The sequence below is a fragment of the Vanellus vanellus genome (genome assembly GCF_965231255.1).
Source record: "Vanellus vanellus genome assembly, chromosome: 5".
NCBI classification, from domain to species: domain Eukaryota; kingdom Metazoa; phylum Chordata; class Aves; order Charadriiformes; family Charadriidae; genus Vanellus; species Vanellus vanellus.
This window is the reverse complement of record NC_138910.1, coordinates 73,692,720-73,705,784: the sequence shown is the minus strand read 5'-3', so window position 1 is coordinate 73,705,784 and position 13,065 is coordinate 73,692,720. Positions and strand designations below refer to the sequence as shown.

The window sequence follows — 13,065 nt, the reverse complement described above, 5'->3', positions numbered from 1 at the left end:
TTGACACTTGCTGGTTTCTTTGTGGTTGCATGGACACTTCCATCCTTCCAGGACCAATGTACACTGTGTAAATTCTGTATTTCACTGTATTTTCTTACAGGAATAAGCAACTGAGAATGTTAATGTTTGGGGCTAAGCAGGGGTGAAGGTGATAGTGTAGCATCACCTCTGCTTCGGAGCACCCTCCTTGGTAGGGTAGGGTAGGACAACCTACAGGGTGTCTTTTCTTTAGGGACAGTCCCCTAAAGGCAACTCAGCCAACAAAGGTTGTTTATTGCCACATTGGTAAATATGTGCAACTTCCACTCTGTAGCTTTCCTAAACTTAAAAAGTAACTGAGATCTACTCAGCAGCAGCCGAATGCGTGGGAGGACCCTGTGCCTGACGGGACAGGGAGCCTAAGAACAGGTTGTGGAGGGGTCACGTAGGCCTTTTCGCTTTCCTACAGAGAATTAGTACATTCAATTTAGATGAAGTCAGTAGCCCAATAGCAAAATCTCGAGCAGTTTGACTGGCATTTAAGGTTTCAATCAGTGAGAAGTTTTATTAATTAAAATGTCCAATCACTCTTACGTGCCGAGAATTTAACCTTTAACAAGTGGAATAATCAGCATTTTCTTCTGCAGCCGGGGACCTCTATCTGGCGCAGTTACACAGCTGTATGTTTACAGATGCGATGTACTCTTATTCCGCGTAAATCTGTCTATGCCACATAAATCCACAAGTTGATCATTTTCCTGATGTTAGCCAGCCCTGCCTGCTTTCCCGGTCTTCATTTCTGTTCCTTCTGCAAGGAGGAGGCGTTCTTCTGTGCTCACCTTAAAGGTAAGGAGAGGGAAGCGTTTCCCAGTTCCTGCCTTGCGAGGTGTCGGCGGGGTTCTGAAGTGAAATACCTGCTTGTTATTCTTGGAGATAAGTGACACAAAGCTAGAGCGTTTCCTTCGGAGGTGTGGTAGTATTGCTGTCACCGTAAGGCAGGCTTTGCAGTTCAGGGACTTCACACGGCAGAATTTTCTCTCTCTCTCTCTTTTTTTTTTTTTTCTTGCCTATGCCAAAGCATAGACTGTAGCAAAGAAAATTTTACTCTTCTAGGAAGGTCTGAAAGAGGTAAGATGGAATAAGCAGATCTTTCAGCAGTGTCTCGTATAAAAAGTTAATTTCTCAAAGCAGAGGATCCCCAGCTTTTTCAGAGGCTCGGTTGGCCTGGAAGTTTCCCACCTAATTGTGCTGCTGAAGTTTGGATTGTCATTTCCATCGGATGAGCAATGGAAAGCATTAGGCGCTTTGACAGATTATACTGATATATGACTTTAAATCGCCTTCCGGGACTCCATTTTTCCATTTAGTGTATGAAAAACAGCCACCTGTTGGTCTCGGAAAGAAAGAGCTATTTCAAAATTCTGTGATCTAAGTACAGTTCTAGAGAAGGATGTTCTGAGCTGCCGTGGTACGTGCCTAAAGGCAGGTGGAAAGGCTGCAGGCTGTGGTGCGTCTGCTGGTGGGTCATTCGATGAGATGGTGCGGTCGCCTGCAGAACATGTCAGCAAGCTTCTCTCGGTTGCTCCTTTGAAGAGAGTCCTTGGCTGGACCGCAGCGTGTTGCTTAGACAAACAAGCAGTCTTGAAAAAGCATCAGAGTGTTAAATCCATCTTTTCCTTTCGTAGTTTATTCCAGTGGGTAACTGTCCTTGCTGCTCAACTTGTGCCTTCTTTCTCTGTGAATTTTTCTGGCTCAACTTCCAATTCCTGGTTCTTGATTTGTCTGTCTTAATAGTCTCTTGCCTCCATATTTCTCCACCTCATGGACACCTCAATAGACTGGGTGTCTTCAGTCTTCCACTACCACGCATTTCCTAGGTTGTGACTCATTTTTATAATATTTTTCCTTTATGTCTACCAAAGTTAATTTTAGTTTTATGGAAATACTTTCTATAGAGGAGTTCTTAATATTCTCTTAAATACCATATTAGCAAATGTGATACAATCTCATGTCACTTTGTGTGAGAATGTCGTATGCAATAGTTTTAATTTCATTTTCTGGGGCAAACTAAATTTGCCTCTGTAGAAACAAAAGTGATATTTAATTGATTCTTGATCAGTTGATGTCCCAGTGTAATTCCCTTTTTTATGCATTATTAAGTGTAGCTCTGTCATGAAAATATTGTTCTTAAAATGAGTATTTATCTCATATTTGCTTACCTCTTTGACTCGGTATTATACGTGTGCCAACGACGAGACAGAGCATGTTCTTCCTGCTTGCCAAACTGCTTATTCGTGTATTCCGAGCTCAGCCAGGCAGGTGGGTGATGGTGTTGAACCGAGCTGCGAAGAGCAACAGGTGAGCAGAGTTTCCCAGAAAAAGAGGACACCGAAATAATAGAAGAAAGGGAAGCCGCAGTCATTTTACTACTGCTACATTTTGTACCATCTTCAAGATAGCTATGGAGTTTTCTTGGTTGGTGATACCTGTGCGTTGCTAAAGAAGGGTGAAGAGCTGCTATCGTTCTGCTGTTGTACGTGCTCAGAATGAAGGGAGGGTATCCTCAGAGGGAGACAGCATCTTTTGTGGAACGATTTCGTTCTGGAGTCTCTCATCCTGGAGTTTCCTTTATGAAAGGAATCGGAACTGACAGGAGAAGAGCTTGCTATACATCAACCCTTGCTGTGTCTGCTTTGATAAATTGAAGGCTGCTTTGGATAGGACTTACATATATTTTGTTTGACCATCCCTGCTAAATAATTAATATTCTCAGTTAACCTCAGAGACAAGATGAGGAACTGCCAGCTTCCTCCACTGAGGTGGTTTAATGAAAATCGTTCTTTGCTAGAATTTTGAAGGTCAAAACCAGCTTAAATATGTAAACAGCAATTTTATCAAGGCAAAGCAAAAAAACTTGTAATTAATCTTTTTTTAAGAAGTCACTTCCTTCCTTTGAGAATTTCAAATAGTGCCAGACAGGGTTCTTCTAAATTTCCTTCATCACCTCTCTGAAGATTCCCTGTTAATTAACTTAGTCATTTATAAATGTTATGAAATCACGTTATTGGCTTATTTCTATTTGTAAAGGTATCAGGAAATTTGTGTACTGCACCTTTTGAAAAGTAATTAATGTTTCGCTCTTCAATGCCTATTGATATTTTTGTATTCCCTATTGATTTGAAATTAACACCTCTGCCAATTTAAAGCTCACACGCTGGTTTGTCCAGGTTTCATTTACAAAGAATTGACAGGACAGCAATGTTGAGTTGACCCAGTTAAAATGATGACCCTCATCTGATGAGCTCAAGAAACAAATACTTGTAAAGTTCTGCCTAATCCGGGCTTCCTCCCTCTCTGGGGGTGACCCAAGGTGGCCCTTCCCCGTGTGATTTGGGAGGGGCTCTGTAGGTTTTAACTAACTAGAAGCTTAATGATGGGAGGGGTAAGATCAGAGCAGTTCAAGTGCGTGTTGTAATACTGAGGGCAGAAACCTGTCGATTCTCATATGATCCCACCCTGGTGCTGGTGTTATTAAACACTCTGCGCAAGGCCTTGATGATGTTTTGCAGGGTTGTGGGTGGTGCAGAAGTTGATCTCATGGTCTCCCTGCTTACCTGACTGAGCTGATCTCCTGCTGTGGAGGTCAGGTAGAACCTGTACCTGAGATATTTCAACTTTGTGGTGCAAGATGTTGCCGGTTTTTCATCCTCTTTGGGTAGGGGATTTGCTGTCTCATCATAATCTGACCTGTGGTGGGATCCACAAAGTACCACTTGATCCACTACCTACGGCAGTTCAGCTAACTTTGCTGGGGCAGAAGGGCAACATTGCCAGTCAAGAGGAGGGCCGCTGTGCCTTGCCAACCTCCCATGCTCCTCAGGTGAGGGTGCGAGCTTCTTACAACTGACGCAATTTGCGTGTCTTTCTGTACCAGGTTTGATTTGGATCTTCAGTACTTCCATGGTGCGTTACCTACCACTGCACTGTCAGCTTGTAGCGTTTAAGACTCGCCTTATGTGTTTAATATAAAATTTGATTGGTGGTCAAGTTATTGTAACTTGTGTGGCATTAACAGTGAGGGAGTCTGCAACTGGGGGACAACCTGCATCGGTGAGGCTATGGAGTTTGGTATATGCACTTATGGGTGGGCTTCTCCTGAGCTGGTACTTTGTGAGAAGTTCCTCTAGCCCACTCCTCAGTGAACCTGCACGGCACTTTCTTCTCCTTGAACAAGGAATATATAGGCAATTCTACAAAAGTTGGGGATCTTTTGTTGCTGGCTAAGAATTAAACTCTTTTCTGGTTTTGGAAATAAATTTCAGTGGAGCTTTTTTAGCAGAAAGATGTCTTGTTGGCCAGTATAGCTCTGCATATGAGAATTTCCTATTTGTACTATCAGGTACCCCAAATGTAATTACTGGAAGAATCAGATACAGTATGATTAAGGGAATTCATATTTGTTATTCAAGGGCTTTCTCTTTATTAAATACTTCAGCAAAATTTCAGTATCCGGTGACCTCTTTTGCGAAGTGACTCATTGCATTTTAAAGGCTTTATAACCAAGTCATCTCGTCTTGTCAGACATGGAAGATGGTTCTTCCCTGCGATTTCCAGTCTCAGGGGAAGTCCCTTTTCGCTGCCTGTGGTGATGCTCAGCTGCCTCACCGCTTTTAATTGCCTCCAGGCTCCTGCAGGACTTTGTCTGTCCCCTCTGGCATGACCTACATCCTTGCCGAACCATGAATCCCTCGGCACTGGTTAGTGGAGTCTGAGCTCAGGACAGAAAGTCCTGTTGTTGCTAATCCCTAGCTGTCTCCCAAGGCTGTAAGCTATGTGCCAATCTCTTTCTTGTGTCCTTAAGTTCATCTGGAGTTATTCTGCCTGTAGAAGGATACGAATGAATTTTTGTATTAAAGAAGATGGTAGAAAATGTGAGTGCTGAGCATCATGGATGCTGGGTGTGGTATTACACTGAACGACAGAAAGATGTATTAAATAGAGCACAAGTACCTCAACAAATCAGAAATTCATACATCAGAATATGTACGTATTTTTTTTTCCCCTGAAAGAGAGAACAAACAGCGAAGTAACAATTCCAGCTGCAGCCTGAATTGCATTGCTGCGGGTCAGATGGAAGACCAGTGCATCAATGTGCCAAATAACTTAAGCCTTCCAAATTAAACTGAATTAACGGAGGAATAAGATGATGATATTTAGGGTAAGCACTACAGTCTGTTATGGAAACATTCATACAAGATAAGATCAACTTGTTCATTTGGGGAAACGTAGCACTCTTCTCCAAGACTGTCTCTTCCACCGTCCTGTAGCACTGAAGGTGTATGGACCTGCTGTTGGGCATTCTCACACAGGGTTGAAGTTACTGGACCTGTACTGTCAAAGGCCCAACATTACGCAGGCGTAACAGTTCCTATTTGGCAACTCTAGATAAGCCTTGAAAATTCTTCTTCAGGACTTCGTTATTTCCCCCGTTGCCCCCCCCCACCCCAGCTTCCAGTTTGAATTAACTCAGGAGCAATGCACATCTATTTGTTCTTGAGCAAACGTTGCTGACAAGTTTTAGTGGCTTTTTTTCTGTCTGTGAAGAGTGTCTTGGAGCTCATACCCACTCTACCTTTGCTAGTCTCAACTGTCTTTTAAATTTCGCTTGGGAGATATGCTCACCGATCCATCTGCTCTTATCCTAGTCAGCTTCTCCTCTACTTGTCTGATCTTTCTTCGTCGGTGACGCTTTGTACTGAATTTTATCTGGGGTGGTAGCAGTACGTTACACGGTGACATTATCTTTCTAGAAGTGCCTTTCTCTAGAAATATCTTCCGCACTTTTCATGGCTTTGTTATGCTGAGGGCTCATAATTCAGCAGTAATCAGTGGCTCTGCGGAGGCTGTTATCCTTCCTTTGAGTTCCTAGCGTGTACCGGACTTCCTATCAGTCCGCATAGGACTTGTTTTTAAGCTGTCAAACTTAATCTCACCTCCGTTATTCCACTTCTGAAAGTCATCTTGAGAGATCTTTTCTTCCCATCTGATATTTCTCCACTGCCGCATGATACTGACGTTACTTTCCAGTGTAGTGCCATTAGTGGGTGTCACTATGCTTAACCTGTGCTTATATGAAAACTGTCTTTGCTTTTATGTAGATTTGTACCTATTCTAAAACTAAACATTTAACGCAGCCTCAGATCGTGCCAGTGGGACAGGTAGTTTTCCTATCAGTAAATGACTGATCATGCTCAGAGACAGGGAGCTGGTGACTTGTTCAGCATCGTGCCTTAAGTCAGAAGCGGGCCCTGATGACATAATCCCAGGTCCTCTGCTTTAAAAGTCAAGTATCGCTGTATGCTTTTATCAGGAGACTATCCAAAGGCTTTTAGAAAATGGGGTATATGTCAGTGCGAACTTGAGGCTGGGATCTGGAAGGCCATCTGGAAGATAAATTTAATGGGAAGTGAGTTTTCAAAGCTCTTGGGTAGCTTTGAAAAGTGAAGCCTGGCTATTTTAGCCACTGATATTTTGACGGATGTGCTTTCTTGGGGTACCATGTGTATACTTTTCCTGCGTACTGTTGCAATACCAGGCTGAGCTTCACCGTTGTTTTTATTTATGTATTTATTAAAGATGAATAGCTCAGGTGAGCTGATAGTATATAATGTCATACTCATCTGTGTTTGCTGTTTCCATAGCACTTATCTTGAGGACTTTTGGCAAGATTCATTTGAAACTTTCCAACTCTCGAGCTGCACGTGTAATATCTCTGAAAAAAAACCCAAATATCCGTGTTTCTCCCTGATGCCCCCAATTCTGTTTATCATTGTTGTGTTTATTGTGCAGGTTAATCTCGAAGCATGGAGTGATTGTGAGCGTAAGTAATGATGCGGCGTGAAATCTCCTGCGTAACCCAGTTACAGGGAGTGTGTTTGTGAATATACGAATCCTAAGCTTTGCATCCAGCTGTGTAACACGGCACCTCCCTTGTAGTTTGGATTAGCATAATTTCCTCTGCTGCCTCAGCACCGCCTTGGCTTGCTTCATTTCTCCAGAATCCAAAACATACCTTTCCACAGATGTTGCCACTTTGGGATTTGCACACAGCTTTACCCGTCCGTCCTCTGAATCCACCCTCCTGCCTCTGAGCCAGGGAGAAAGCACTCCGACTGTAAGCTTCTTAACTTAAAAAAAAAAAAAAATTAAAAAAATTGTGCAAATTACCTTTTTATTGTTTGTTTTGGGTACAGGGTAAGACTACCCCAGTGGTGTACAAAGGTTGAGAATAGTGTTTATCCCTAGGTAGGATAATCTTTTGATGACAAAGGTTCAAATTTGCAATTAAATTGCTGCAGCTTAGCAAATTGTAGCTTTGTGTCACTGTTTCTGTACGAGAGTAAGTGCGAGCTTAAACCTCTTCTCTGCAAGCCAATAAAAGTCAAAGTACTTCAGGGCTTTGCTGTGGAAGTGCACACACGGAGGGAGACTGTGGCTCCCGACGCAGAGTAAGAACAGGAGTCTGAGTGCCGCTGTGGGTGAGGTGGATGCCCAGGGTTAGAGTCAATTGTGTTATTGGGATCCCACTGGAAAAAAGGGATTTTTTTTCTCCCTTTTCCCACCACTTCACCTGAAACCAGACTGACCCCCAAATCAGTTTTGTTTGCGGGAATTTCTTATTAGGCAGAATCGCAGACCTGTGCCTGTTCACAGGTCCCAGGGCAACACAGGTCTAAATAAAAGTCTGTATTATCTTTTCAACTCCCTGGATCAGATTCCAACAACGTGATCTATTCCTGAAGCCTCAAATCTGACGATCTGGGTGCATTCCCTCCTCTCTGCGTGTTCTGTGCAACTCAGCCGCGGCCCTGGCTGGCCCTCGGCGTGGGATGCGGCGCAGAGCAGCGCTCTCTGCCTATTAAAGTCAATGGGAACCTTTCCAATGGGTTCCAAACCAAGCCTACGGAGAAGGAATCTGCCTTCTTAAGGGCTGCACGGTAGCAAAAAGCATTGCTCAAGCTCAGAGCAGATACAGTGCATCTGAGGTGGCCTTGAGAGGAAGTTTCTTCTGGGAGATTTCCTAGTATGGTATGTTTACATTGTTGTGCGTTGCAAAGAGGATTTCTTCTGAGCAGCTTTTAATCTCCTCCGACGTGGAGTGCAAACAGCGCTTTGACATCAGTCATGCTAACAACACATTTGTACACAGAATAACAGTCGCTTTTTAAGTACGGGAATCACAAATACGCGTTGACAGAAAAATATATTTACGCGGTTTCAAGTCTGTGCCGTAGTAAGTGAACCAGCCATTGTGTCCCACAGAGCTGCGTGCTTCAAATGCCTTACAGAAAAAACAAACCCTAAAGTGAATCACAGTAATAGAAAAGGAAATGTTTACATATCTCAAAACATTCGGTACAATAATAATTCCTTCTTTTTAAATTTAATTTCAGCAAATTTGAATCCAAACAAGATGAAGTTTGAAACATAAGCTTTCATGGTAAGGTACAATTCAGCATGTAATCTTTTGCAGGTGGCTGTTACTCGTTTATTATTTGTATTTCCATATTGCTTAGCAACCCCAGTCCTGGACCAGGACCTCGCTGCTGTAAGTGCTCTGCTAACATTGATGGAACGGATGGTCGCTGCCTCGGAGAATGCACTCTTTTGTGTTGAAGCCAAAAGTAAACTAATGATTTCTCATTCTGTCCTCTCTGAATGAGAAAAAATGAAGGCCAACTGGTATTTAGTTATGCGGTTATCAGTGTATCTCTTGAATTACTGAATCAACACAAATATTTGGGGGCCTGTCAAGCATGCAGGCTCAACCGTGTGTAGTTTTTCCAGATTTCATGTCCTGATGGCTAAAACCTCCGAGAGTGGGATGCAGGCCAGGCTGCTCCTCTCTGAATAACCATTTGCTGACGAAGTTGCTCGTGCAGGCAAATAGCTGCTCGTGCTTTGCGTGACCCTGCAATTAAAGATGAACGGCCTACCCTGCATTGCCGAGTACTCACTGATACCTTCTCTGACAGCGGCACGGCACCTGTATCCTTCAGCCAACCGATGCACGCTACACTACATACGTTTCCTCGAGAAGTTATGTAAGTCAACATTTGCGAATCTGGATCCAAGTCCTTATTTAACCTCTGAAGTAGAACTGTCCTGAATTTTCAAAGGAAGTAGGGTTTGTAGAAAGCGATGATACCTCTATTTGAGAGCTGGAAAGTAGGAAAAGGTAGACAAACTTTTGGTCTCCAAGTCCTTTCATCAGCAAGCCCCAAGCTAAACGCAGCTCAGACACAACCGCGCCTGAGCACTTGGGAGCAGAGATTGCTGCTGCCGGGCAAAGAGGAGCAACTTAACAGGGGCAGCTTCTACTTGTCGATCACGACCAAACTCTTAAAGGGGGACATTCACACCTCTGCTTCAAACCTCTTGCCCCTGCTGCAGCCCTGCCCGCGTCGGGCAGCTCGGTCCCATCGCCGTACCGCAGCTGTGGGCAGGATGGTGTGCAATGCCGCTGTAGGTAGGAGACGTGATTGTCTTACGCTAGAAGAAGGCTTGGATGCTAAACCGCTGAGAACTAAATCTTGAACACTGTTAAGACGCGCCGAGGGGTCCTCCAGCGTGTTGCTGCTTCCAGTGCTGTACGAGGATGTGTTTGGCTCAGAAGTGGTGAGAATAACTTGCTGGTCTGTGCCACTGCCCAAATGCCAGGCAGGACCAAGCTGCGGCCAAGTGCCTCTGGTCACCTATCTCGGGATGTCAGTGGTTTGCATATGGTGGCTTATTTTAATAGCAGGCTCCCGTGCACACAGATCGTATGGGGGAACCATGTGAAATGCCTTTGTATCAAGAGGTTAAAAACAACTTATGTTAATTCTGGATTCCAGCCAAAGCTACCCAGCTGTTTGGCTGAGACTGGGAGCTAACAGACCAAAAAAGCACACACACAATTAAAATGTCACTCTCTGGAGAGAGAGAGGTGGCCATCAGTGAACCAGAAGCGAGGCAGGTTTGCCTGCAGCAAATGGCTTGGGAGAGGGTGGCTCATGTGTGAACACTGTGGGCACGTGTTCAAGTTCTCCCCGCGAGCCCTGGGAGAGGAGACAAACCTTCCTGCAACGTAATGGCAGGTACTGGGATGCTCCTCGTAACGAAGGACGCCGTGAGCTTTAGTTGCTGGAGCTGTGTGGCTGCAGTGTCACTAAATGAACTTAATATTGGCGACTAAGGATGACAAATACCTGATGTAGAATTTATATTTGTTGGGAGGGATGAGGCAGCAAATAAAAGATTTTTTTTTAAATGTTCAATGTATTATCATTCCTAAAGCCATAAGCTTCTATATTGCATTTCACCAGCTGTGAGTACTGATTTATTAGTCTGTAACTGCCATTTTGTAGACAACCATTGTTAATTTCTAAATAGTGTTGTATTTGCAGGTCGATTGTTGCTCTGTAAATGCCAAATATTTGGACTCTGAATGCAATGCCCCATGCTTCTAGTTTGAGTTTTCTCCAGCTTTGCTATCCCTTCCTCTTTTCTCCCACTAAAATCGTATTTGCCTCCATGGGAGCACATTTCGTTGTGTGCTTCCCTTTCCAGTGGTTTAACAAGTTGAGCAAACATACTCCTTTCTACCCAAATACATAGAAATTCATCTGAACACTCTGAACTTTCCCAGCAGAAATGGGGAAGTTAGTGAAATAGCCGGTTTGGATCAGCCAAGTTTCCTCTGACAATAAACCATCCTGCTGGGAGCTTTCTGATGCCTGGCCGCAGCGGTAGGCGTTGTCACAGCAGCTGTAACGTACACAAATGCTCTGTTGATCAAGTGACATCTTTTCAACCTCGAAGTCATTGCCAGTGGACATTTTGCACACTGGTTAAAAATCCAAAAACGCCTCTAGTTTTCTGAGTTTGTCTAACTTTGTTCTACCCGATATGACACTAGATAGCGTGACGTTTGGCTGGAATACTAATGAAATGCTGCCATATGCAAGCCAGTCCAAGAGGTCTAAGGGAGAAATGTTTAATATCGGTTTAGGGGAAAAAACAACAAACGTCATTTCATTTGCTGCCTTTATAGGTCTACAAATCATCAGTAACAGTGATGTAAAACAGCAGACGACAATCTTTTCCCTACCAAAAAGAAGCATAGGTTGTCAAACGTAAGTTACCTTTTAAAGGATCTCGAGGTGTGAAAACAGAAGTCCTTTACGTAGGAGGAGAGCTGAACAAACAGTAGGAAATTTTTTTCACGGAGGCCTGATGAACTCTGATTCTTTGTGGCCCCATCACATGTTTTCAGTGACGAAAGCATGGTAATTTCAATCTCCAAATCTGGCTTGGCTGTGAATTTAGGCAAAAAAAAATAATGTTGTATGCATCTTTCCAAAAGAGGGAATGGGGAAAAAAAATCTTACTATAATCTTCCCGTAATAATCTAAAACTGATTCATATTCTGTGTTTGTGTGCTCATAGCTCACAAAACCCTATCAGAGAAGAAGAACTTGCCTGCCAAGTCAGGGACTTGGAAATGGAGATGTTGTGTGGCAAAGGTTTCTTAAACTCATTGCCTTGGTTGCTTTCAGAGCTATGAGTCTTAATCCTCCTTCCTCCTGATGTAGTTTCCTGCCTGTTGGAAAAAAACAGATGTATTATATACACAGCCTGTGTTGGTACTTTTCCTCTTTCAGAATGTTTCATTCATCTTAAAAATGCTTGTCCACTTGCTGCCTGGGGTACCGTTCCATCTGCCTTTTGACTCCAGACTCTAGACTCATTGCATGAGCTGTCTTCGTTTGGAAGTCCTTCCACCTGATTGCATCCTAGAGCATCTTTGATGTGACTTTAGTCCTTCCTGTGTCACTGAAATTTCTTCTGTGCTTGTTCTCTTCTGGTTTTCCTTCTCTTCTCCCTGTGTTTCTTTGGCTTATTTCCTGGAGGATCTGTCACCTTCCCTTGCTGGAATATTACAGGGGACTCCAGAAGTCTCTTTGATTTTCTTCACTCTGTCTCTTTAGGTAAATTGGGTTGCTGTCTTTGTGGGTTCCGATTTCTGCTTGTCTCCAACAGACCTGCCACTTTCTGTCCAAAATAAATTATAAGTTGTCCATAGTAACAACATAGGTGGCTGGCTGTCAAACTTGAGGTTGATTAGAACTACGCGATGAAGGAGAGAACTGAGGGTTCGATGGGATAAGACTAGTGAATGTGAATGGGGTGTCGGCATACTGCAGGGAAGTCTTAAGCCATACAGGATGGGGATGTGGGCTTTTGACGTGGAAAGGAGTAACGAGAAAAAGGAGCTGGGGATGTTGGGTCAGGAGGACATTGTACCGAGTGGATAAAGAATGAACCTGGACTGTCGTAGAGGGCTTGCAAAAAGAACTGTGTTGGGAGGCAGGTGAAGGGCGTAAGACCCGAATTGCTGGAAATGAGGCTTTATTAGTTGTGCTGCGCATGGAGCAACTTGTTATAGCTGTGAGATTAACATATATACATATAGATATGTATGTGCTGTGAGATTAACGAATGAAGAAAGGAGTGCCGGCAGACACGAGACGTAATTTTACAAAGGCAGCTCAGGGCTGGTGAGGGAAGAAAGGCAGGCGGATTCGTGGCTATGAATCCTTTGGTAGAGGTCTGTAGATGCCAGGGCTGGTTGGTGGACAATGATGGAAACTGTGAATAACAGAGCCCTGTGAAGGAGGAGGCAAGGATAGTGTCACAAGGAGACTCAGCCCAGAAAAGGCCCAAAAGAATGGCAAGAGAACCCACTGAGTATCCACGTGCAGCAGAGCGAGCATCTGGGCACGGAAGAAGAGCGTTTACAGGGTCAGAAAATTAAAGCAGTGCCTCTTCCCTTGTCAACAACACAACTTCTTCTGCAGTTGTGCCAGTGGCAGGAGGGAATTGCCCTCCCCAGGCCTGGCCTCCCACCCAGCCCAGGCATGACCAGCTTCTGCATGGATTTTCCAGTGGCTCTTCTCGCCTCAAACAGAGACTGCCGCTGTTTTCAAGAGGGTGTTAATGCATATGACTCACTGAGCTGGAAGAAGGGAGGGTTTTTTTCTC

General features: G+C 43.9%; 1 protein-coding gene across 1 annotated transcript in view; it reads left to right on the top strand.

Annotated features, from left to right (window-relative positions):
• LOC309672808 (BEN domain-containing protein 5) overlaps nucleotides 1–13,065 on the top strand; it is a gene marked incomplete at both ends in the record, with an annotated part of 984,871 nt that overhangs the window by 624,839 nt on the left and 346,967 nt on the right. The gene's annotated exons all lie outside the window — the stretch shown is intronic.